Genomic DNA, 24,545 nt, shown 5'->3' with positions numbered 1-24,545 from the left:
GAACACAGTGAAGACAGTCATCAAAAAGTAGAGGAAATATGGGACAACAGTGACAATGCAAAAAACTGGACGTCCCTCCACAATTGATGAAAAGACAACATAAAAGCTGGTCAGGGAGGCTGCCAAGAGACCTACAGCAACACTGAAGAAGTTGCAAGAATTTCTGGCAAGTACTGGTTGTGTACTACATGTGACAACAATCTCCAGTATTCTCCATATGTCTGGGCTATGGAGCAGGGTTGCAAGACAGAAGCCTTTTCTTACAAAGAAAAACATCCAGGCCCAGCTAAAATTTGCAAAACAATACATCACGTCTCCCAAAAGCATGTGGGAAAATGTATTATGGTCTGATGAGGCCAAGATTGAACTTTTTGTCCACAATTCCAAAAGGTACGTTTGGCACAAAAACAACACTTCTCATCACCAGAAGAACACCATCCACACGGTGAAGCATGGTGGTGGCAGTATCATGCTTTGGGGTTGCTTTTCTTCAGCTGGAACTGGGGCTTTAGTCAAGGTGGAGGGAGTTATGAACAGTTCCAAATACCAGTATGCTAGAAAGCTGAAGATGATGAGGAATTTCACCTTTCAACACAAGAATGACCCCAAGCATATATCCAAATCAACAAAATAATGACTTCACCGGAAGAAAATTAAGGTTTTGGAATGGCCCAGCCAGAGCCCAGACCTATATCCACTAGAAAATCTGTGGGGTGACCTGAAGAGGGCTCTGCACAAGAGATGCCTTCACAATCTGACAGATTTGGAGCACTTTTGCAAGGAAGAGTGGGCAAATATTTGCAAGTCAAGATGTGCCATGCTGATAGACTCCTGCCCAAGAAGACTGAATGCTGTAATTAAATCAAAAGGTGCTTCAATTAGTTTAAGGATGTGCACACGTATGTAACTAGCTTATTGTATGTTATTTTTTATATTTTTCCCCTGACAGATTTGTTTGTTTTTCAATTGAATTGTAACGGTTATAGGTCACACTAAAGATGGGAAACGTTCTGAAATGATTTATTGTGGTCTCATTGTTTTATATTACAAAAACCTGGCATTTTAACAGGGGTGTGTAAACTTTTTATATCCACTGTATCTGTTTTGAATAATCTTTTTAAAATTGTTCTGTATAATAATGTATTAGTTGTCCCATGACTGTTATAGCTATAATTTAGTTATCATCTGTGCAGTATAAGTTAAATATCGTGAACATGTTTCTTTTACGTTAAACCATGAGGCAAACATTCTAGTTTACACTGACAGATAACTGCATTTCAAGGCATAATAAAAAGTGTATATAAGTAGGTCATAAGCACAGAGAAGGAGGAGAGAGCTAGGGTTGTAAAGCAGCTCATTGACACTGCCTAATCCTTAAATGATATTATGTTGAGCACATTTATGCAGCCTGCCTTTAAAAAAGGTATTGACTAGTTGGAATATGTTATTGTGTCATTCATATCTCTGGGAAAATGCCTTTTTTATACCAGAATAGTTGCCTGCCATGAACCATGCTCCAGAGCCTCTTCTTGGTCTTCCACCCTGAGACCCCCAGCACCTTTCTGACTTGCCCCTCATGGACCAGGGCTCAGCTAAGCAGGGAAATTTTGAATATAAGTTTGGAGAGCAGATGGAGAGAAGATGAGAGCAACGCACAATGATGCCACCCTTAAAATAATGAAATGCTGTTTTACTTATGCTAAGCCACAGTGTTACTCTCCTTTCCCAGTGTGCAATAATTTTGGTGCAGAATTAGTTTGAGGGTGAACTCGTGGTACTTTTCCACATTTTGTTTTTACTTTGCTTGTCTGAGTACACTTTAGCTGACCATCTGCTACTCATCTTCCCCCCTAAGACTCCTGACGTCTCCCAGTCCGTCGTGATTTGAAGGAAGGGAGTGTGAAATTCACCTCACCACCAGTATCACCCAAACTCCCTGATGATGCTGTGGCTTGACACCCAGGTGGAGGTAATGCAGTTGAGCTGAAACTGGCCATGTCACATACACTGACGGTGTGCCAAGTTTTTTTTTCCCTAAGCCATATTTCTTCCCAAGCATCATGATGACTGCAAGAGGCTGGGTGTGCTCTGAAGTGTGGCCTTTGAGTATGTGCCTTCCCCAGGCCTTCGGTCCACGCACACATCCCAACCCAGTGATCTGTCTGACTCCCAGTTTCCAGCAGGTCTTCAGAGATCTATTCCTCCACACTGAGGATGGTCACATCCATCTTTTCCTGCCAGGTCTGTCCAGTGTCTGTATTGTTTTTCAGACTTTGTTAACCTGTTTCATTGTCAGGGGTTCATCATTGTATGCTACCAGAGCTGATTTATTTCCACACTTTTCATTGCAAGTCTAGAGTCACTATGCTTCACCTAGGAATGTAGTCGAGAGAGGAGAATCTCTCCCCTGCCCTCCTGTCTGGGTCACCTGGGTTATAGTTTGAGCTTCCTCCCTTTTGCAGCACAGAGCTGGCTGATGATGTGACTTCTTACAGTAACAGAGTGGAAATAAAAGCATGTGGTATGTTATGGTGCAGCATTGGCTAATCTCTAAATGCGTAACATTTTTGTTTATGAACAGCAGTGCAGTACAGAACAGTACCCATGTTGACAGAATGAAGGTAATCTTTTGTCTTCATTATGTGTGCAGGTGGCTGAAAGACTTAAGATACTGCTCCAGAGATAAGCTAATAAGCTGCTAAAGAAAAAAATGCAATATATTCTAAAGCTTCAGATAGGATACTGAAATATAAAATGACACAGGGAAAAAGATTTAATGAGATTGGTTCAATACATCATTCTTTTCATTGCAGTCCCTAGAGTTAAACTTGTTATTGCTGTTAATCCTGTATATTTGAAAAAAAATATTACTAGTAGCTGGGTGCCTGTTCACGTATGATGACTGCTTAGATTAACAAGGGGCTGTATTTTAATAGAAGGTTATTTTATTGTCAGTTTGTATGAAACCATAATTTAGTCATTGCACTGCCACATTTTTTGTTTAATTAAAACAACAAAAATATTCATGTCACTTTCCTGTTGAATTTTGACCTTCGCTAGTAACCTTCCCTATTTTTATACCGCTGATCATGCCTTATCAGTACAAGTCTTCTTTTCTGTGGCAAAAGTACTCTTGCCTGCCTGTTAGGTGCTATGAAGTAGAGGCTTTGATATGGACATACTGGCTGTTGTCCAGTTTGCAGGACATGGAATATCTCTTTTCCTTCTTCATGATGATCTCTTTCTGCCTAATTTGGGCACATTTCATTACTGGGCTTGTATATGCAGATGTGACAGTACGGACTTAGCAAGGATGGTGATTTATGAAGAATCCCAAGTTGCTTAGAGATGGACTCTGCTAAATGTTATACATCTGTCTGTCTAGGTTATCTATGTAGTTATCTGTCTCTCTAGCCACACAGCTGTCTAACAATTCATTATTGTTGTTAATGAGGCAAATAAATAAAATTAAATAGTTGAAGGACAACCCTTTCCACTTATGACCCAAGCCCAAAGGCAATGGTAAACATTTAAGTATCATATACATTGACACATATTTAGTAAGGTTAAACAGCCATACTACATTCTAATATACATATAAATCAATAACATATCATGTGAGTTAACTAATAATCTACATATACATCAAACTTAAAAATGTTTTCATTACATAGGATGATATGAATTGTGTAATATGTATAAATCATTTATGCAAAAGAATGTCTTTCCAGGTGGATGTAGTAGTACATGAATGCGGACTTAAGGTTATGCTTGTATGTTACTTATTTAAAATCAGTAATTTGGATAGTAAGTAATCCTACAGTATTTGAACTGGTGTAACTTCAGTCATTAAAGCAGTGACATTTATACGTTGCAGTAAGATAATCTTTGTATTTCTTGAATTTCTATGATTGGCATATTCAGTGATATTTCAAGTATTTTGAGTCAGAGTTCCAAGTGGCAGGCCTCAGTTGTCAGGAGGATTTTTCTCCTGTGGTAAGACTACATTGTTCTTAGCTCCATTGTGATTTTGCAGTGATTAAAATGAGCATTTTTTTTTTACTTTGTTTATACCCAAAGTTTAAATGCTAAAGAGTTTAGTAAAATTGAGTAATGCAGTTACAGGCATCCATTTAGTTTTGATTGTCAAGGTGAAATGGTGTTCCAATTTTTTTTTTTTTACTTTTTATTGAAATTTAGATAATATATGTCAACAAAAGACCATACACTTCATTTTTACAGTAATTATAATTAAATGATAAACATAAAAAACACACATGAAAAAAGAAAAAAAAAATAATCCAAAGGAAACTTAAAACAACTAAGCTAGAGTTATACAAACTAGTTACATTTGGTGACCAAATCAAATAGAAAATACATCTATAACAAACCTTATCAAGTCTGTAAAGATTTCAGATAATTATTTTGATATGTGGATCCTTTATCTGGAGTGGGAGATATCAAGCTTGAATATTTTGTTTTCTGTAGTTTAAATAAGTGAAATACTTTGAGCTGAATTTAGAGAAATTATTGGTAAGGCATATTCTAAACTTGCTATTCCATATTTGATAGTTAATAAATGTGAGAAATTTAAATGATAGTTTTAGTTTAGTCAGAACGTCTTGCACTATCATTTATGTGATAATAGAAATGTATAATTTTTAAATGAACCAAAATAACTTGCTCTGTAGTTTATGTATGTTACTGAAAATTGAGGTTTTGGTCAATCTATATTCCTAAATATTGCTGTACATTTGCTTTTGGGAGGGAATTGCTGTATGGATCTTTAACTGAACAAGTGGGGTTACTCTGCAAGCACTGGGCATAACACAAAACACAATATAATCACACGCAACACAATATAATCACAGGTTATGTCTAGAATAACTTAGCACTTCTGTTGTTATTGGAAGACACACATCATTATACATGACATTTGCATGTAGCTGGTGTGGAAAGGTACCACCCATCATTCTCAGCCTGTAGCATATAAAGCTTCCTTGAAATAACCAAGGGATAGGTACAGAGGAAGCACCAAGAAACATATCTGGACCCCTCCCAGAAACACTTGTCACCAAAATAGAAGATGCATTTGATAGAGTGCTGGAGAGGGACACTGAACTGCTAGATCTGCACTGCGTGACTTTCTAGGATAATACTATTTTATGAAATCAGTCTGCAGCATTATATGTTCCCTCAATGTAGGTCTTGTATATCATTGGGGAACACTCATTTCAATTTCAGTGAAGTTTATCTTGTTACATTATGCAGGTTTTTGCATACCCCTTGGAGATATTGTTCATTGAGCAGTGGTTTTAATCATGAAGATCATTTTTTTCTGTCAGTTTTCTGGGGTTTGTTGAAACCTCTCACTTCAGAAGAGTTAGACCTTGGAACAGTGGGATAAGCAGGTTTCTCCTTCCTCCCAATGTTATATAACCCTGGATTTAGTATTTTCAAAGATGCAAGGTTATGGAGGGTTGGGTGGAATGGAGCCTTACTACTCCTTTAGAAATTCTGTTCTAGTTCTTATGTAGAGGTGACGATGCACAACAGTGACTTTTTATTTTGTACTGAACTAGTTGCAGTGAAAGTGTCCGCAGAGTTTAGCTCTGTGATAATTTGTATTGCACAACACTGCTGAAAATCAGGCATTCATTAACTCTATAACATCACCAGTATTATGCAGCACAAGTTTGTATCAGGGGTGTACAATAATTTGCACTAAGTAACACTTTTTTATTAGTCTCATCCAAGGTTTACAACCTAGTTGAAGGAGCTGTTTTGCAGAAAATCTACCAGGTCTTACTGCCACCCCTTATATACAATTTATAGAGTAACATTTCTGAGTCAGGTTCATGAGTGCTATCGTATTAAATTAAGTTTTCATTCAGAAGGATTCAGGAAGGGCCTGTTGCATCATATTTGTAAGTGTAGTTTTGCATCCAGTTCTAGAAACTCAGGTGCTTCTTTCTGAAATTCCAGCCTACTTTTATGGTATTGCATCTTTCAGTTCTGATTCTCTCCTGTCTCTCCCTGCTGTCCCACTCCCGTGTCTTATTAAACTCATTTCAATAAATATTAATCAGTAGCACCTGTCATTACCAAGTTAATACATCAGTGTGGCAATAAAACAGTAACACCTACACTTACTTACATTTTCAGCCTGTTTTGTTAATCAAGAATTCTAGTTGGACGTTTTTTGCTTTTATCTCAAAGGCATCTTTATTTAACACAAAGAGTCATAAATAAATGGCTACTAACTCCTGTCTGTATTAGACATTGTAAATATTAAAAAGCTATTGTGTTTAGTGCCCAGATGGTTGGCATCCAGCGGCTGCCCCTTTCTTCACCCAGTTTGCCCATTCAGTTTTCTACTGAAGCAAGAGCCAGACTTCACTGACCAGGGTGCCAGACCGCTGGCTCATTTGTTCCATAACCAGGAAGCCTAATTAGCTCATTCACTCACTAATGGAGGTGAGAGGTGCTAAGGAGTGGGCAGCCATCCCATCATGGAGACTGTCTCAACTCCATACCCAGTTGGCAGCCTGTGTGCTCCTCAAATGCTGCCTGTTAGGAGGAGCATATGCATGCTACCACACATACTGAGTCTCCTAGCCAAGTAGCACACCACTGAGATGGTTGTCATGCTAAGCTGTGTGCTGCAGGTATTAGACCTGCATTCCTATAGGTGTTATTTATTTAATTAATTAATGTATTTTTTTTTTAATTTGTTTGTTTACTGGTGTAGTACACTGATCACAGTAGACCATTTACTGCACAGCCCAGGTGTTACGAAAGCAGGGAGACAAACTACCTTCCTCAAGGATGGATGAGTCTGCATTGGCTGCAGCACCCCTACTTAAAAACAGATTATCTGGTGTGTGATCAGAGCATTATACTTCTGTACCAAAGTTCCGGTTAGGCTATTATCCTCTTGAACCACAACTTTGTTGTCTTGCCTCCTATACACAAATGTATCCTCGTACGCTTTTTGAACATCAGATGTAGCCACTGAAAGTGATCATTTGATATTAGCTTGGCAGTTGCTAGTAAACACAGGACTATTGAGACAGTATCCATGATTGGATGGCTTCTCACTCCTTAGCACTTGACTCTTACCTCCATTAGCTGAATGAATTAACTAATTAGGCTCCCAGGTCAGAGAACAAATTATTTTTAAAACTGTTTTTGCTGATTTGTTACACTTTTTGTCTGCCGTAGCATGGATTAGATTCAGACCTGCTGAGTCTGGTTCTATTTCTGAAATTGAGCACTAAACCATGGTATCTTTTGTTGGATAGGCCCCCTCCCCGCACCCTTGTGGCAGGAGAGTGGAATTAGGACTCATCTGATTGAAAGTTGCTGGCAAAAGACTCCATTTTGAGCATTTTTATTAGTTAAATTGTTTAATTCTGTGTGCTCACTGTTGCTACATAAGCCCTGCGTTTACGTGGTTTGTGCTTGTTTTAACACAGCTCCACAGAGTTAGGTGACCAGCCACTGCTCTGCTGTATTTATCTGTTTGATCGTAGCGCACCACCATGCAACATTGCGCACTACCATGCAGTGGGGGTAACCATCGGCGGTTATAGACACATAAACTTCAGTAGATAAATTTTCCCGTAGTAGGTGGTCATGATCCTGCCAAGAAGTCCTTAAATTACACTTAGCTAATCAGAGAGCACCTCACCTGCACTTTGCCCCTTAAGCAGCCCCAAAATCACCAGATCTACAATAGTTTCATACTATTTAGAGAACCCTGCTTGTGTAGACTCTTTATAAAGCACCCCATAATATAGACTCTGTTTAAAGTACCCAGTTATACCACACCCCTCCATTTTCCCTTCCCACTGTGGAAACAGGATTTAACCTTGCATTGTGGATGGTCAGTTTCTCTCCATTTCTGCTACCAGCCTGATTGACATGAGTGTCCTGAGGCAGTGTAGCAACTGCTTCATGTACACTGACAGTCTTCTACTCCTAAATTACCCAAGTACAGTCTGTGAGAGATGCATCTACACTAAGAACTGGAATCCTTGGTCTCTCACCCACAGAACAGTAACACTGAAGAGGTTGTTAGCTCACATACTACACCTCCTTCTCAAACCATGCACTCAACACATAAACCATCATATGCCGAGGTACTCAACCAGAAACCTACCCAAACACCAGAGAGTTTCCAAACACAAACATGCTACACCTAATGCAGCACCTACAACGCTCAATACTCATAAAAACACAAGCATCAGTGTCTCACCAAATAAGCCCCTAAGGCAAAGCACATCTAAACAAAATTTTTAGTCATAGGTGACTCCATTGTGAGATACACAGATGTCCCACTCACCAGGCTGTACAAGGAGAAAGTTACAGTCAGCTGTCTATCGGGTGCTAAGATACATCTGATCACACATGCAGTCAAGTCTCTCAACAAGTACCATTATGACTCCATCATAGTTCATGTTGGTGTGAATGACTTGAGATGTATCTCACTGCACTATATGAAGAGAGACACGATTGAGCTCTCTGAATATGTGTCCCAGGCAGGTATGTCCCTAGCCTTGAGCAGCATTCTACCCTCACTGTGGATGATACCACAATATAAACAAAAAATGATTGACTTCAGTAATTGGCTTAGTTTCTGGTGTCATTCTAAGGGGATCCAGTTCTGTCAGCTTGGGATGACATGGTTGATGGACCAGAAAATAAAAAGGAAAAAACGACCACCACCGAAAGTACAAGCAAGACAGTATTTATTAAAACTAAGAGCTTTCACCCAACTTTGCACTGGGCTTCATCAGAGTAAAACAGTGTTCTGTAACAGCCCATTTAAATACCATTTAGTTATATAACCAACTCAATTAAAAATACTTAAGACTTATGTATCCATATAATTAACATTGCAAAAATATATAAGTCCTATGTTAACAATTCAGAATGTTAAAAACATTGGCCAACACCCAAAACTTCTTATTTCTATACTTGTCGTATAAACTGGAGAGCTTTATAATACATATATCCTACCTGCTTATATCATAGTATTTCTGCCTATTATTGCAGACCCAATGTGGTGCTGCGGTAGCGTTGTCGCCTCACAGTAAGACGCTGTCCAGTTCGATTCTCAGCTAGAGCATCTTCTGCGTGGAGACAGGCATGAATGGGTGTACCTTCATTGAAGGTTGTGTGTCAGGGCTGGTAACTCGGCACGTAAAAATCAACTACCAATCATTAGTGGACCAGAGTTCCGCTGTGGCGACCCCTAACCAGGAAAAGCCGAAAGACACAACAACAACAACAACAACATTGCAGACCCAATGTAAATGTAAAACTTAAGGCCAAAACAGAGGGGCTGTGCCTGACTAAGTTTGCTGGCGACTGCATATCAGTTGCGGTCACTGAATCCCCAAACAATGTCAATATACTTCAGGATGGACTTACACAAACCGGTGATTAGTGCCAAAGCCATGGACTCAAACTCAGTGGTAAAAAGTGCATTATCATCCCCTTCCATAAAAACAATATCCCTGCAGGTTATCATATAAATAATAATAATAATACCTTAAGTAATAACCCAGTAGTGACAGACTTGGAACGCAAGTTGACTGTAGCCTAAACTTGACCACCATGTGTTCACTATGGTAAGGAAAGCATTCTAAGTCACGCAACTCATTAGCAAAGGCATTGCCTCAAGAGTGAAAGAGGTCATAACTCCCCTGTACGCGACCTTCATCAGGCTAAGAGTTGTGTACAGTGCTGCCCTTGGTCTGTACCTTACCTGGCACCTGCAGCAACTTGCCAGACCTCAGAGATTTCTAACCAAGAAAATTCAGAGTCTCCAGCACATGTCATACACTGACAGACTGAAGTCTGTACTCAGTAGCACACAGACTACTTATAAGAGTCATCTTCCTGGCCTACAGAGCAATCTCGGATACAAACCTAATGGAAATGCTGCACATCTGCAAGTCAAATGGGATAAGGGTCACCCGCTCCAGAGATCTTAACCTGGCCTGCAACATGAATAGGACCTGCTGGAGAGACAGATTTGTCTCTCAGTGGTTGCCACTCCTCTGGAATAGGTTACCAGTTCACATCAAACAGAGCCCCTCTGTGACCCTGTTTAAGCGTAGTCTGGGTGACTGGATAGGAAGCTGTAAATTCCTGCTGGGGATTTCACCTGTGGCCCTCTTAGATATGGACAATCGTTGCTAACTAAGATCTCGAGTTTTGGCAAGATCCTTTATATTGGGTTTCACTAGTATTATATTGGGTACACATAACTAGGCTTATTAAGACCATTGGGTCAGCAGCCCAGTAACCACCTATGAATTCATTAAAGTGCTTATGTATTCGCATAGTGATTACCAAATTGACACACTTGGTGTGGCAGTCCTTTTTATGGGGGATTGGAAGTTAATATTACTACTGAAAACAGTAAGATCATCAAGCTAGTTACTGTGCAATAAGGAGTTTTCATACAGAGTAGAACACAGAAGTCAAAACCTATCCAGCTCATGTTGTTATATTTACTGTGCTGCTAGATGGACAAAGTTTGATTTTTTTCCACAAGAGCTAGGCCTTTAGCCCTTTCTCCCTTTTAATGGTATGGGCTCCTCTTTGTCTAATTATCATAGCAGTGTGGTCTAGAAGAATGCATTGGGTAATGCAAAGCACTGAGTGTTAGAACAACGTCGCTTGTGCCACAAGCATTAGGACTACTTGGCACATAAAACTTTTTTGAGGCTACTGATGCCCCAGCCCCATGACAGTACTGTTGCAATGAACCTATCCAGTTATTTCCATCTGCAAAAGTTTGTATGTGCACTGGATGCCCCCCCTGGTATTCAGTAGTGTCAGTGAATTTTGAAGCTTTAATGTGGCATTTTATCTTCTCTTTGCATTTTCTTCAGTGTCTCCTCTTATCTAATGAAAAGATTTTTCTGTTTCTTTTTTGTTAGTTGTGTTTTGTGTAAGATTGTGCCTTGTCAGCAGTCCATTGCTCGACTTAAATAAATGCCCTTATGGTAAACAAACATCTCTCACAGTTTGTTTTGGTATTACACAAACACCAGACATGCTGCATCTGTCAGAGTTTGTACGACACCACTAAACAGCGGGTCTATATTAGATCAGCGAACGCTATTGATCGCACTTATGTAAGCGAAAGCTTAAAATATCGAAGCAACAGAAACACAAATTTTTTCCTAGGGAAAGAATTCGGCTGTCCGTTTCTGTTTCGGTATTGTCGGTGCTGTGGTGGAAAGTTATGGGTCGGGTTCAGGTAAGTGTGCGATTGTGTGGATGTGAGTGTTAGGGCGGGTTAGGTATGTGTCCGATTGTGTGGACGTGAGGGTTAGGGCGGGTTAGGTGAGTTAGGGTTAGGGAGCGGGTGAGGTGAGTATGCGATAGTGACGGACCTTAGGGTTAGGGTTTGGGTTAAGGTAAGTGGATAGTGGTGTGTGTATAGTTTAGTGTAGGGTTAGGTGTCAGATTTTAGGTGTATGTGTGTGGATTGCTGTTTGTTTGGTGTGCTTGTGTTGTGTGTATGTGTTTTGGAACAGCGATTTTTTTTTCCCTAGGAAAAAAAATCGCTGTTCTGACAGTTCGAGATTGTAAGTTTTTGCTTACATAAGTTCGATCAATCAGCGTTCGCTTTTTTAAGCGTTCGCTGATCTAATATAGACCCTAAACAGCTACTGTTGGATATCCAGATAGATACTTGCTCCTCAGTTGCCTCCATCTACTTCTGTCCTGAGGTTTTTCCATCTTAACTTTTGCAACCACCCCACCCCATTTTCCTTTATTACAGCAACAGTTTAAAAGATTCTTAAGACACTTCCATAGCAGACTATGCCTTCGCCAAAATACGTAAAAAGAGCCTTGCAGAAATGAACCATCTGGAACATCCTCTTGAATTGGATTCTGTTTCTGAAAATATGGAGAAAGAAGTGATTCCTTCCTCTAAATCCCAATCTGAGTATCATATATTTGGTAAAATGTTCAGAGTATTACAGGAGGGGTGTGAAGATCTGATGTCTTCTCCTCCCACAAAGGAGATCACTGAAAGTCTACAGGCAGATGAGCAGTCTTTCTGCATGGCTGCACCGTTGGTGGATACATTTGAAGATGTTCTGAATTATGATTCCAAGCACCTGGATACTAAAGCCCTTGCTCCCAAGAAGGGAGATCAGGTGTTCTTTTCATCCAGGGAGTGTTCCCTATGGACAGAGGCTCCCAACGTGGATGCCACTGCTTCTTAGTGGCCTTAAAGAGAAGATCTACTCTGCAGTCACCAACCTTTCTTCTCGCTTTTGGGAAATCAAGGTCTCTGGATAGGACTGTAATGACTATCCACATTCTGGTACTTATCCATGATGGTGTTAAGCTGTGTGACACAGAACTGCATTTCCATTCGTAGATCATAGATAAAGTACAGCACTGTATAGAGCGGATGCCTGATAGTGCCCTTAAGGACACCCTTAAGGTGAAGGCCTCTCCATTTCTTCTACATTTGACAGCCTTTTGGTTTGGGTAGTATATGATGCAGCAGGTTACAGTTCCTGAAGGATCTGGAATGTATGCTGAATACTTTTTTTTTCTTTTATATTCCTGAAGTCCTTAATCCACCTTACCCCATTTACTGAGGAAGTTAAGGCATCCTTCGTAGACTTACCTTTCAAAGAGACCTTGGATTTTCGACTTGAGATATGTGACTCAGTTAAAGTTGTGGAAGAAAAATGGACAGATTTTACTGCTGTGGTTGTAAAACTTTCATCCTCCACAGTCCCTTTTTACCAGGATGCAGAGGAGGCAGTGTAGTCCATGGTTCCATAGAGAGCCACAGGCCCCACAGCAGGAGGTCCCTATGCTGAGGCAGGCTTATCCTGCTCTGTAAAGTTGCTACCCTGGAGGCTGAAGTCCTTGGATACTTCATGGTGGTTGTAGCCAGACCAAAGGTGAGTGGAAACAAACCTGACTCCCCAGTCTGCTCAATGCTAAAAAAGATCTGATTGGAAGGATATGCTCCCTCCAAATGTTATCATAGTTCGCCATCACTATGGAGGCATGGACAAGGAAGTTGTCTTTTGTGTAATATTGTTTTTCCCTCCTCTCAGCCTGTTTCTGCCCTTGTTCCTCCAATACAAAAGAGTGATATTTAATGATTTCTCCTAGCACTTCTATTTCGACTTACCCCACTCATCCTTCAATGAGGGCCCACCCAGATTTCTACCCCCTCAAATTTGACAGCTTGGCTGCTGTAAATTTACTAATGGCTTGATCTGAACAATTCATTAGACTAATTTCTGTCATTTTTCCCCATTATCATTCTGCTCAAAAGACTTGTTTGGAGAAATGGAAAAGATTTAATATTTGGGTTTCCTCATCAACATTTCTGCTCCTTCAGTATCTTTTAGAACTCTGCGTTGCTGGCTTTATTTTTTTCTTCATTCAAGGCCGTCTGGCTTCTCTTTGTAACTTACACACAGGCCAAAGCTCCAAGTACATGATTTATACTAAAGTCAGTAAGAGCTTCTTAAATGGCACCATCCTCCTTTGGCCTGCTGCTATCGAGCCATGTACTCTGTGGATATTTACTTTACTTGGGAAGAGATCACTCAGATTGAGGAAAAGGGACACCAGAGCAGGAAATTCAGTCAGATTGAAGGTAAAGCCTCATGGGCCTGCACTGCCCTCCATACTACTAGCCAACATACGCTCACTTGAAAATAAGATGGATCACTTACAACTGGAACTCTCATCACAAAACAAGGTGAGAAACAGCAATTTATTTTTGTTTACTGAAACATGGTTAAACCAAAATATCAGTGATAGCACAGTAAATGTAGAGGGCATGACTTTATTCAAAGCAGACAGAATTCAGTCACTGTGTGCCAAGTCCAGAGGAGAGGGAGTGTGCAAATATGATAATAACAACTGGTGCAGCAACTGTGTAGTAACTACCACCTTCTGCTCAGAAAACATTGAAATTCTGTCACTAAAATGCAGGCCCTTCTATCTGCCAAGAGAGTTCAATGGAATATGCATCACAGCAGTCTATATCCCACCTAATGGAAATATCAGTGACGCTCTGTCCACCTTATATCATTCTATAAGTGACCTGCAAAACAGAAATCCAGAGCATGCAATAGTAATTGCAGGAGACTTCAATCAGGCTAACCTAAAAACTGTATTACCCCACTACCACCAACATGTAAACTTTGCCACAAGGGGGGTAAATATACTGGATAAGGTCTACACTAACATCAAAGGTGCATATAAAGCAAAACCTTATCCACATCTAGGGAGCTCTGACCGCCTAGCCATCATGCTGGTTCCAGCTTATAAATCCATACTGAAAACCAGTACACCAGCTAGAAAACATCTCAGCTCTACAAGACTGCTTCGACTGTACAGATTGGTTAGTGTTTAGAGAGGCTGCTTGACAAACAACCATATTGACTTGGACACATACACTGAGTTGGTCACAGCTTACATTTCTAAGTGTGTGGAGGATGTAAAAAACACCAACTCATCACCGTACAGGCAAATCAAAAACTTTGGCTAACTAGTGAGGTGTACGAGCTCTTGAAAGTAAGAAATGCAGCTTTCAAATCCCAAGATATGGAAGCTTTAAGTGTGGCCAGAGCCAAACTGAACAAAGGTATCAAAGAGGCAAATAGATCCTATGGCAGAAAAATCCAAAGCCACTTCAGGGACCAGAAGGATACCAGGCAACTATGGAAAGGAATTCAAGCCATCACCACATACAAGCCTACATCAACTTCATGCGATGATAGCATCGAGTTGCTGAACTGACTGAACAAATTCTTCAGTAGGTTTGATGCTGATAACAAAACAACAGCATGTAGAATCCCTGAAGACAAGGATGCAGCGGTGCTGAGCTTCAGTACAATCGTTGTTACCAGAACCCTAAAACATGTCAACCTGAGGAAAGCAGCTGGCCCTGACAACATCATGGGCAGGGTACTAAGCGAATGTGCAATGGAACTGGCTCCAGTACTCACTGACATCTTCAATACCTCACTCCATCTAGCCAGTCTTCCAAAATGCTTCAAAGAGATGGCTGTCATTCCTCTAACCAAGAAACCACAGCCAACAACTCTGAATGACTACCGACCAGTTGCTTTAACCTCAATGGTAATGAAGTGCCTGGAGAGGCTGGTCAGAGATCATATAGCCCCAATCTTATCTGTGACACTGGACACGCTGCAGTTCGCATACAGGGCAAACCGCAGTACAGGAGATGCCACCTCTCTAGCTCTCCATGAAACACTGAAATACTTAGAAGGCAAAAACTGCTATGTAAGACTACTGCTCATCGTTTTCAGTTCTGCCTTCAACACTGTCATCCCTCAGACTCTGATATTGAAGCTACCTCTACTGGACAGGTCAAAACAGCAGTGTCCAAGGCCACAAATACAGCTACTATGGGACTTGACAATATCCCTGGCTGTGTTCGACATGAACTACAGAGTGAACTAGCACCTCACCTCTTTGTCCCTTTCAATCACAGCCTCACCTCAGAGTTTGTCCCTACCAAATGGCGCACTGCTACAGTCATCCCTCTCCACAAAGGAGGAACAACAACAGACCCTGGGAACTAGTGCCCCATTAGCCTGACAAGTCTGATATGCAAAGCTATGGAATGCATCATCATGGACCTAACAAACAAGGATATAGGGACAGTCCAAACTCTGGATCCCACACAGTTTGGTTTTGTGAAGGGTAGATCATGCCTTATCAACTTGGTCGACTTCTTTGAGTCAGTAACCAGAGCTGTGGATGAAGGCAAGGTGGTTCATACAGCCTACCTTGATCTGGCCAAGGCTTTTGATACCATTCCCCACTCAGGAATCATAGAAAAACTCACTAAGCTAGGCATCAACCCCTATATCACTAGGTGGGTTGCAAACTGGCTCACAGATAGAACCCAGAGTGTGAAAGTAGCTGACTCCAAGTCAGACTGCTGACTAGCCACAAGTGGAGTCCTACAGGGTTCGGTCCTGGGTTCTCTCCTGTTTGGTATCTACTTCTCTGAAGTCCAGGCCAACACAAAGGGACTCTGGCTGACAAAGTTTGCAGATGATTGAAAGTTGGGAGCTATTATTAACTCTCCAAGTGATGTTGACATCCTACAGAATGGCCTCACTGAGACCAACGACTGGTGTCAGAACCATGGCCTTAAGCTTAATGCCAAAAAATGTGTCGTCATCCCCTTTTGGGAAAACCCAGTTCCCATGAACTACCACATCGATGGTAGTCCAATGTACACAGAAGGCGTTATAAGAGATCTGGGAACACAGGTTGACAGCAACCTCTCTTTTGATCACCACATTGCCACTGTGGTCAGAAAGTCCTTCTATGTGGCACATCTCATTACTAAGGGTTTTGCATCCAGGAAGAAAGAGGTCATTGTCTCCCTCTACTCTTCCCTCATTAGGCCAATCATCGAGTACAGTGCCCCATTTGGCATGTACCTCTCTAGACATCTGCAACAACTGGAGAGGTCGCAAAAGTACCTCACAAAGAGGATCCTAGGCCTTAAACTCTTGTCCTATATGCCAGACTCAAAATAACATCAACTGTTCTCTGTCTCATTTCGCCTACTTAGAGGCGATCTCTGCTTGACTTACAAAGCCATGTCTGACCCAGATGTGTTAGAAATGCTACATTTAAAGAAATCCCAATCCCTCCGCACCACACACTCCAGAGACCTCAACCTCATTACCACAATTAACAGAACATTCTGGAGGGATAGGTTCATAACCCGGAGACTGCCCATGCTGTGGAATAAACTTCCCATACATGTCAAGCAGAGCATCTCGCTGACCCTCTTCAAGAAAAATCTTGATGAATGGATAGGAAACAGAAAATTCACCCCGGGGATAACTCCAGTGGCTGTACTAGACAGAGGCAGTGGGAACTAAGGTTGGGTGACACTATACCAGGGTAGTCCTATGGCTCAGCTTGTAAAGGCCCGAGGCCATTAGCCTAGTAAACAGCTATGAACACCTATGAACATAGACTTTCATTTATGCAATTGGATTCTGAGCTTCATTACTGAAAGGTCTGAAAAGGTTCGTGTGGGAGACAACAGCTCCGGAAGTATCATCCTGAACACAGGAGTACCGCAGGGGTGTGTCTTAAGCCCTCTCCTTTTCACTCTGCTGACACATGACTGTGTGGCCAGACATGAGACGAATAGGATCATCAAATTCACGGACAACACCACTGTTATAGGCCTGGTCAAAGACAGAGAGGAGGTGGCCTACAGGAACAAAATTGATTAACTACTGGTCTGGTGTGACAACAACAATCAAGCACTGAATGTCAGCGAGACAAAGGAGTTGATTGTTGGTTTCAGAAGATCTCAAGTACCACACAAACCTCTAGTGATGAAAGGGATGACAGTGGAAAGGGTCAAGAGTGCAAAGTGCTTGGGTGTTCATAACATGGAGAACTTATCCTAGTCAGTCCATGTATCCAGCACAGTCAACCTTTCTAAGGAAACTTAGGAAAGCAAAATTACCAAGCTCCATTCTTCAGACCTCTTATAGGGGCACTATTGAAAATGTCCTACCAACAGCATTACTGTCTGGTATGGGAGCTGTAACAGTCAGGATCAGAAGGCTCTCAAGAGAGTTGTAAGGTTGGCAGAAGGAATCATTGGCACCTCCCGCACACATCTGGAAGATCTACAAAAATGCAGGTGCATCGACAGGGACAAAAAGATTTCCACCGATCCAATGCTTCCTGTCAATAGTCTGTACACTCGCCTCTCCTCAGGCAGGAGATACAGAAGCCTGCATTGTAAGACTGCCAGACTAAATAACAGTTTCCTTCCACTCTCCATTAGACTGTTGAACTCTTGGGAAAAACTAACCATGAGTCTGTCGAAACACTCAACCACTTCTGTTACATAACTAGCCTATCAAGTGGCTTTGCCTCTTTTGAAGTGCCTTTCTAGTGCATTTCTTCTCCTATGACAAAACTCTGCAAAGCCATCCTAAAGCACACTCTGCCAGAGGTATCTCTACATCCATGGGCATCTTCTATAACATTTGAGCAGATATTTTGTGCATTTGGTACCAAGTCATCCCTGAAAACCTTTGCAAAGCTCTGCAAGCTGGACATGTCCTTAAGATTAAAGTCTTCCTTCGGGGTCCCTTAGAATACTCACCAGGAGTAGACAGCTTGATTCCCTGTCCAGCTCAATGAAATCAGATACAAAAGGTAAGCATACTCATGAGCCTTAGTGGTGATACAGAGGGAATAAAGTCTTGAATGTGGCCCAGGAAACCTGAGTTTGTTTAGCAGCTTTGCAGCGTAACAGCACAGTCAGTGGAGAATGGGCTTATTCATCTTGGGGATGGATAGGCAGAGCCATCTGTGTACAATATTACATCCTCAGAGGAGGAATTTGGATGTACATGTCGCATGGCATGGACATTAGTCACACAGAGCCTCTGTTGATGGTGGTAGCTTTCATTGTGGATGTGCAAGAGTATGTATCCACATGGGAAGGTGGATTGCTTTTCCCTACCCCCAGGTTACAGAGTTAGCTTAATAATATGCCATCAGTTGCTAGGATGACAGAGTGGACACAAATTCCCTGATGTCCACCTATATGATGGTTGTCACCCTTGTGGATCTGATAGTGAATCCACACCACCAGGGAATAAATGGGTTCAAGTCTGGTAGGAAAAAACATGATTGTGAGCAGGCACAGAGAGGGAAAAGAATTATGAATAAAACTTGAGTACTCACTATTATTTACAATGTGTGAGCAGAGCTCAAGCTTCTGAAAATAACTCACTCTTCACTAACTGCCCACTGGTTTATTATATATGTTTGCTTAATCCAGAACCAAACAGGTATGTTATAGCAGTGTGTTGCAGTATTTAAGAGCAGAATTAGCACCCCTAGAAAGTTTTATTTGTTGTGCAGTCCTAATGCTTGCGGTGTCTGTCCTATTAGTTCGTGCAGCCACAGCTGTACTGATGATCCCTCATTAAAGATAAATAAAATAACGTTTTTTTTTTTTTTTTTTGTATTTTCTCGGTTTCCTTTTTCTAAGATAATTTTGCTGCAGCGTATGCGTAGTATAGAACTAATGTAGAGGTGGAGAACACCTACTAATTATTCTCTGATTCCACAGATACTAATTTCATACTATTGCAAATGCAGTACGTTATGATGCTAATGTCCTTTTAGTTTCTGAAAATGTTTCCAGTTGTCTATACTTTTTTTTTTGTTTTGTTTTGATTTCAGCTTTTGACTACTGTAAATCAATCAGGCTGTTCTTTCAGCACTCTGCATTCCAGTGCAAACTGCTATATTTTTTTTTTTGGGTGGGTGGTGAAGAATTGAGACCATAGAGGTTAGCCTGTAGATGCTTTTGGAATCTGAAATTATCTTACATAGAAAAGCAAATTATATTTGTGTTTTGAGAGCAGACGATTTGTGGTACCTCTGTGGACTCTGATCTTGCCTTAAATGGTTTGAATGATTTTTATTATATATATTTTTTATCAGCAAGTGAAATGTTTTGTTCAGTTTGAAAATTGTTCCTGAGCATTAGTGTTAACATACATCTTTTACACCATACCTGTCGAAGGAAGTATCAGCTGATTAAGTCTCCAGCATATCTGTTAATCTGAACAGGATGTCAGAAAAAGTTTAAAAAAAATGTGTGGGAAGGAATATGGGGTGATTTCCTGTCCTAGAACGTTTCAGTATTGATTACCTTATGAAAGCAGATGCTTTTGTAGAAGGCAAGTGGTGATCCAATGTAGCACTTTAATAACATTCCTTTACTGTTCATTTAAACATTTCTAAATTGGACCAAAGTTAAGTAGAGCTTTCTTAACTGTTAAATACTATATTTTGATTTTTCGCATTCCTGTCCTATTCAGGATCATAGAGTTCACATGTTCTTTGTTTTTGTTAATGTCAGCATATAGGACCCACACAGATGAATTTTTGTGAAATGGTGAGTGCAGTTTTAGTTCTAGTTAATGGGCAAGGTTATGGTGACTCAGTCAAACAAGTTAAATAAAGATGAGGGAAAAAAGCATGCATATATCTACCTAAAATGAATGTACTTCTTAATGTGGCTACTGCTAACAAAATCATGTTGGAAGATATCATTTGTGATATAAACGCCTGATCCTTAATATGTACACACCTTGCAGATACTTAGTGCAATTTATTGTAAGGTCACAGCAAATGCAGTTCTGTGAACTTTTGCACTGAGCCTACAGATCTGAATTGATGCTGCTAGGCATCACAAGGTAGATAGCGAGTAGAAATAAATGGCATGCATCTTAAGGATCACAGCCACAGAAAATCAAGCGTATGGTTTGGAACAAAGCCATAACTGGATGTAACATTTCTGGCCCAGTCGTTTCAGATGTTTATTGTCCCTAGAGGTGCATGGATATTGTTTCAAGTTGCAGCTGTTAAAGAAAACGGAGAGGGCACCACTCAATTAACTCAGGTTTCTTCCCATGTGAAGAGAATTATCACTTTATATTGCTTTAAGTGCTTGTCTGCTACTCTTTGATGGTGTAAATCTTAAATATTTGAGTTTCTCCTGCATTATCAATCAAGTGATTTTTAGAAAACATTATTTGATAGCTTCAGGGAAAAAAATATCAACATCTGCTTTTGTGGCTGTCAGATTTCTCTCAAGGATTACATTCTGAAATATTTATTTGTTTGAAAGAAGATCATCGTGCAGAGTTACAAACTGTATGTAGTCCTATCCCGCCGTAATTCTTGCTGGATGGGTTCGGAGCCGATATTCGACTCCGACTCAGCTGATACTAAAGTTCGAGAGCTTTTACTGACTCGAGGCTAACCCCTCTCTCATGGTGCCTCGTGGCAATTCCCCAGATCTTGTTTGCTGCAAAAGCTTCGAGGTTGTCTCCTTACTGGCTCGCTGGCTAAGTAGAAGATTTATTTACTAAATCTTGTCTTTTCACCACCTTTTTCTTCATCTTTTATTCCTTGTAGTTTATAGCTTTATTGTGTGATTGTACTGGGTGTTTGACCCCTGTTTTCCTCCCATACGAATGTACTGCCCATTTCAGTTAGTGGAACTGTTGAAAAAGTCCAAAGCGACAGAGCCAAGGAGTTCTGGCTCCGATTACGCTTCTTCTGTCTCGGTGCCATCGGTCTCTTCGGTGCCGAGGCAACCTTTGGTACCGAGACAGTTACCTGAGATTAATGCTGTCTCACCTACCTTGAAATATCCTGTTTTTAGAGAGGAGGAGATCTCCTTCTGTCTCCACCCAATCCTCCAGGACACTCTCAGATGAGGACATCAAATGGGTGGTGAAGAGGTTGCTTTCTGACCCGGCTCTGGCAAGAAAATTGGCCCCTCCGGACCCAAAGGTTTCGGAGCCGACCCCTTTCAATCCACTGCTCCTCCTCCAACTGCTTTGCTGTCTGAGCCAATCACTTCGGATTCCTCGATGTTTGATCCTTTGGTTCTGAGGATTCTTCCTGCTTCCTCGGAACTGATAACTCTATCCTCAGCGGCTCAGTCAGGAGCCGAGGGATCTGGGAGCCGACGATCTGTAGTCGACTCCAAGGGGGATAGTCATCCTGGGTTTTCTTTGGAACCGATCCTCCCTCTCGGCGCTTCGGCTCGACTCAGCTCGGTTTCCATATCTGCTTCGGAACCATACACACTTGCTCGGAGCCGACCATCTGTATCCTTGAAGAGGAAGTCTTCGGAGCGGGGAGGTAAGGCCATCCAAGCAATAGAGAAGGCTTTATCCTCTGCAGAAGCCATACCCTTGGAACCGATGTCCCACTAGCAGCCGGCACCAACATCTTCTCCCCTGCCACCCCCACAGCGTAGGGAACCAAGACTCAAGCAGCCCCCATTGGAGGTGCACCCTCTTCTGAGACCTCCCCAGATTATCGCACTGGAGAGCTTCCTCGGAAGAGACATTGTAAGAGGAAGCATTTTGGCTCACCTGAGTCTGTCACGTCTGACACTGATTTGGAGGAATCAGAAGGGTCCCCTAGATCCCCCTCTGAGGATGTCTCCTTTTCTGAAATCTTAGAAATACTTAGACAGAGGGGTGATTGTAAGACCTGTAACCCTACTGAGGACGAATCAGTGTATCTTGAGGCCTTTGATTCCCGACCTTCCACCTCCTGGGTGACACTTCCTTATGACCAGCTTTTGGGGGTCAAATTGCGGAAGTCCTGGACCTCCCCAGACACAGTGGAGCCTGTCCCGAGGAGGCCAAATAAATTTATGACTGCACCAGAAGATATGTCCTTTCTTTCCAAGGGGGTTCCTGTTGATGCTATGGTGGTAGCAGCAGCCACCAAGAAGGAGTTGTCAGACATCTTCCAATATCCATCCTCCTAACAAGGAGTATAGGACAATGGATAGCTATGGAAAGCGTACTTTCTCTTCAGCAGCATTTACCTTAAGATTGCTGAATTACCTTACCCATTTCACTCAACTTCAGAGGAATTATCTGAAGGAGTTGGGAGATACCCTTCAGGGTTCAGTAGCTACGGGATCCACAGATAAGGTTTCTGCACAGCTCTCCACCCTTACATCGATAGCTAACTCCTCCATGAGGCTGATTTCCTATGCAGCGGATGGAGCGAGTAGGGCAGCCGCAACAGGAATCTCTCTTAGGAGACTTTCTTGGATGCGTCTTTGTAACTTCATGGAATCCTTTAAGTCTTCCTTTGATGGTTCAGCTCTTTTTGGACCTCAGGTGAAAGAGACCTTGACCAGGTGCGAGCAGGAAGGGAAAACCTTATCTGCTGTCGGAGTCCATCTCTCCCTTCCTTCTAGACCCTATCCCAAGGGTCATACAGGAGGGAAAATGTGGTTCTGTAAATCCCAAAAAGGTTTCCCTCAGACACAAGGTCAACCCTCCCCTAGAGGCAAAGGGGGAGGATATAATGGAAGGCACCATCCTCACGGCAGAGGAGGTCTGCAACACCAGGGAGATAGAAAAACATTCTCTGATCGTCCCTTCCATCGCCGCTGAGGGCTTGCCTGACTGTCCGTCTCTGGAGGCAGTCAGGGGTCATCTATCACTGTACCCAAGTGCCTGGCTAAATATTTCACAAGATTGTTGGGTACAAACCATAATATCCAGAGGTTACCTGATTCCTTTTGTTTATGATCCCCCAGTAAACCGGTCTCTTCCTGACATGCCACCCATTCAACTAGACCTTGCAATATCAGAGGTCATCCCATTGCTGTAAAAAAAGAGTCATCCAAGAAGTCCCCACAGAGCAAATAGGATCCAGAACTTACGGTTCTTTTCAGTTCCAAAAAAGACAGGGGACTGGAGATCAATTCTAGATCTCAGCAAATTCAACAAGACCATGCAGTTGATATTTACCTTTGTCGGGAAAGACAATTGGATGCGCTCAGTAGATCTTCAGGACTCATACTACCACATCAAAATGGACAGGTGCTCCAGAAGACACTTATGCTTTTGGCTGGGAGCCAGTCATTTTCATTTTCGAACACTGCCCTTTGGTCTCACTACAGCCCTCAGAGTGTTCATCAAATGCATGGCAGTGGTAACGGCTCACCTGAGACATCAAGGATTCCAGGTGTTTCCGTACCTAGAGAACTGTCTCCTCACTGCTATCACCAAGCATCAACTGATCAGAACTAGGAACGAGACTCTATCCTTGTGTGCCAGTTTAGGCATCACAGTAAACCTAAAAAGTCATCCTTATCTCCATCACAGCACATTGTATTTTTAGGCTCAGAAATAGACTCAGCCACCATGTCAGCAAGACTTACACCAGAAAGAGTAGAATCATTACGCAACCAAGTCAGATCTTTGCTAAACAGTCACAAAGTTCAGGCCAGGGTAGTCCTTCAGGTCCTAGGAACTATGGCTTCCTCCATTCTATTAGTTCCTCTAGCCCGTCTGCACATGAGAGTACTTCAGTGACTACTATTTGCCCAATGGTCAATGCAGGATCTTCCCCTATCTCATCAGATTCTCATCGCAAACACCTGCAAGAAGGATCTGACATGGTGGTTGAATACAGAACAACTTCTCTTAGGTCGTCCACTTGTTCCTCCTTAAGGAAATGCAGTTTTGACCACGGATGCCTCCCAGATAGGTGGGGGACATTATCTGGGAATGACGGACCAAGGTACTTGGCAGAACCACGAGAACCACTTGCACATCAATGTTCTGGAGATGAGAGCGGTGCTATATGCATTGCAAGCACTTCATAGTTCTCTTCCCACAGGGACAATTGCGATTCAATCAGACATGTCTGTCGTGTGGTACATAAACAAGCAAGGGGGAACCAAATCTTATCCGCTTTGCTGAGAGGCCTTAAGAGTTTGGAAATGGGCGATGGACACTCAGTGTTTTCTGGTAGCAATGCACATCCCGGGGAAGTCCAATGTGATAGCAGACAAACTCAGTTGGGCAATCCTCATGCCTCACGAGTGGTCCCTGAATGCAGAAGTTGCAAAAGAGATCTTTCTCAGATGGGGCCAG

The 24,545-nt window shown here is 41.9% G+C and overlaps 1 protein-coding gene across 1 annotated transcript in view; it reads left to right on the top strand.

Moving 5' to 3' along the window:
* The window catches only part of MTUS2 (microtubule associated scaffold protein 2), a 3,916,139-nt gene that overhangs the window by 239,720 nt on the left and 3,651,874 nt on the right, over nucleotides 1–24,545 (top strand). The gene's annotated exons all lie outside the window — the stretch shown is intronic.

This window comes from Protopterus annectens, chromosome 5.part1 (assembly GCF_019279795.1).
Source record: "Protopterus annectens isolate FY-2018-M chromosome 5.part1, PAN1.0, whole genome shotgun sequence".
NCBI classification, from domain to species: domain Eukaryota; kingdom Metazoa; phylum Chordata; order Ceratodontiformes; family Protopteridae; genus Protopterus; species Protopterus annectens.
The sequence above is the reverse complement of the archived record's forward strand: the minus strand, read 5'-3'. Positions and strand labels throughout refer to the sequence as shown.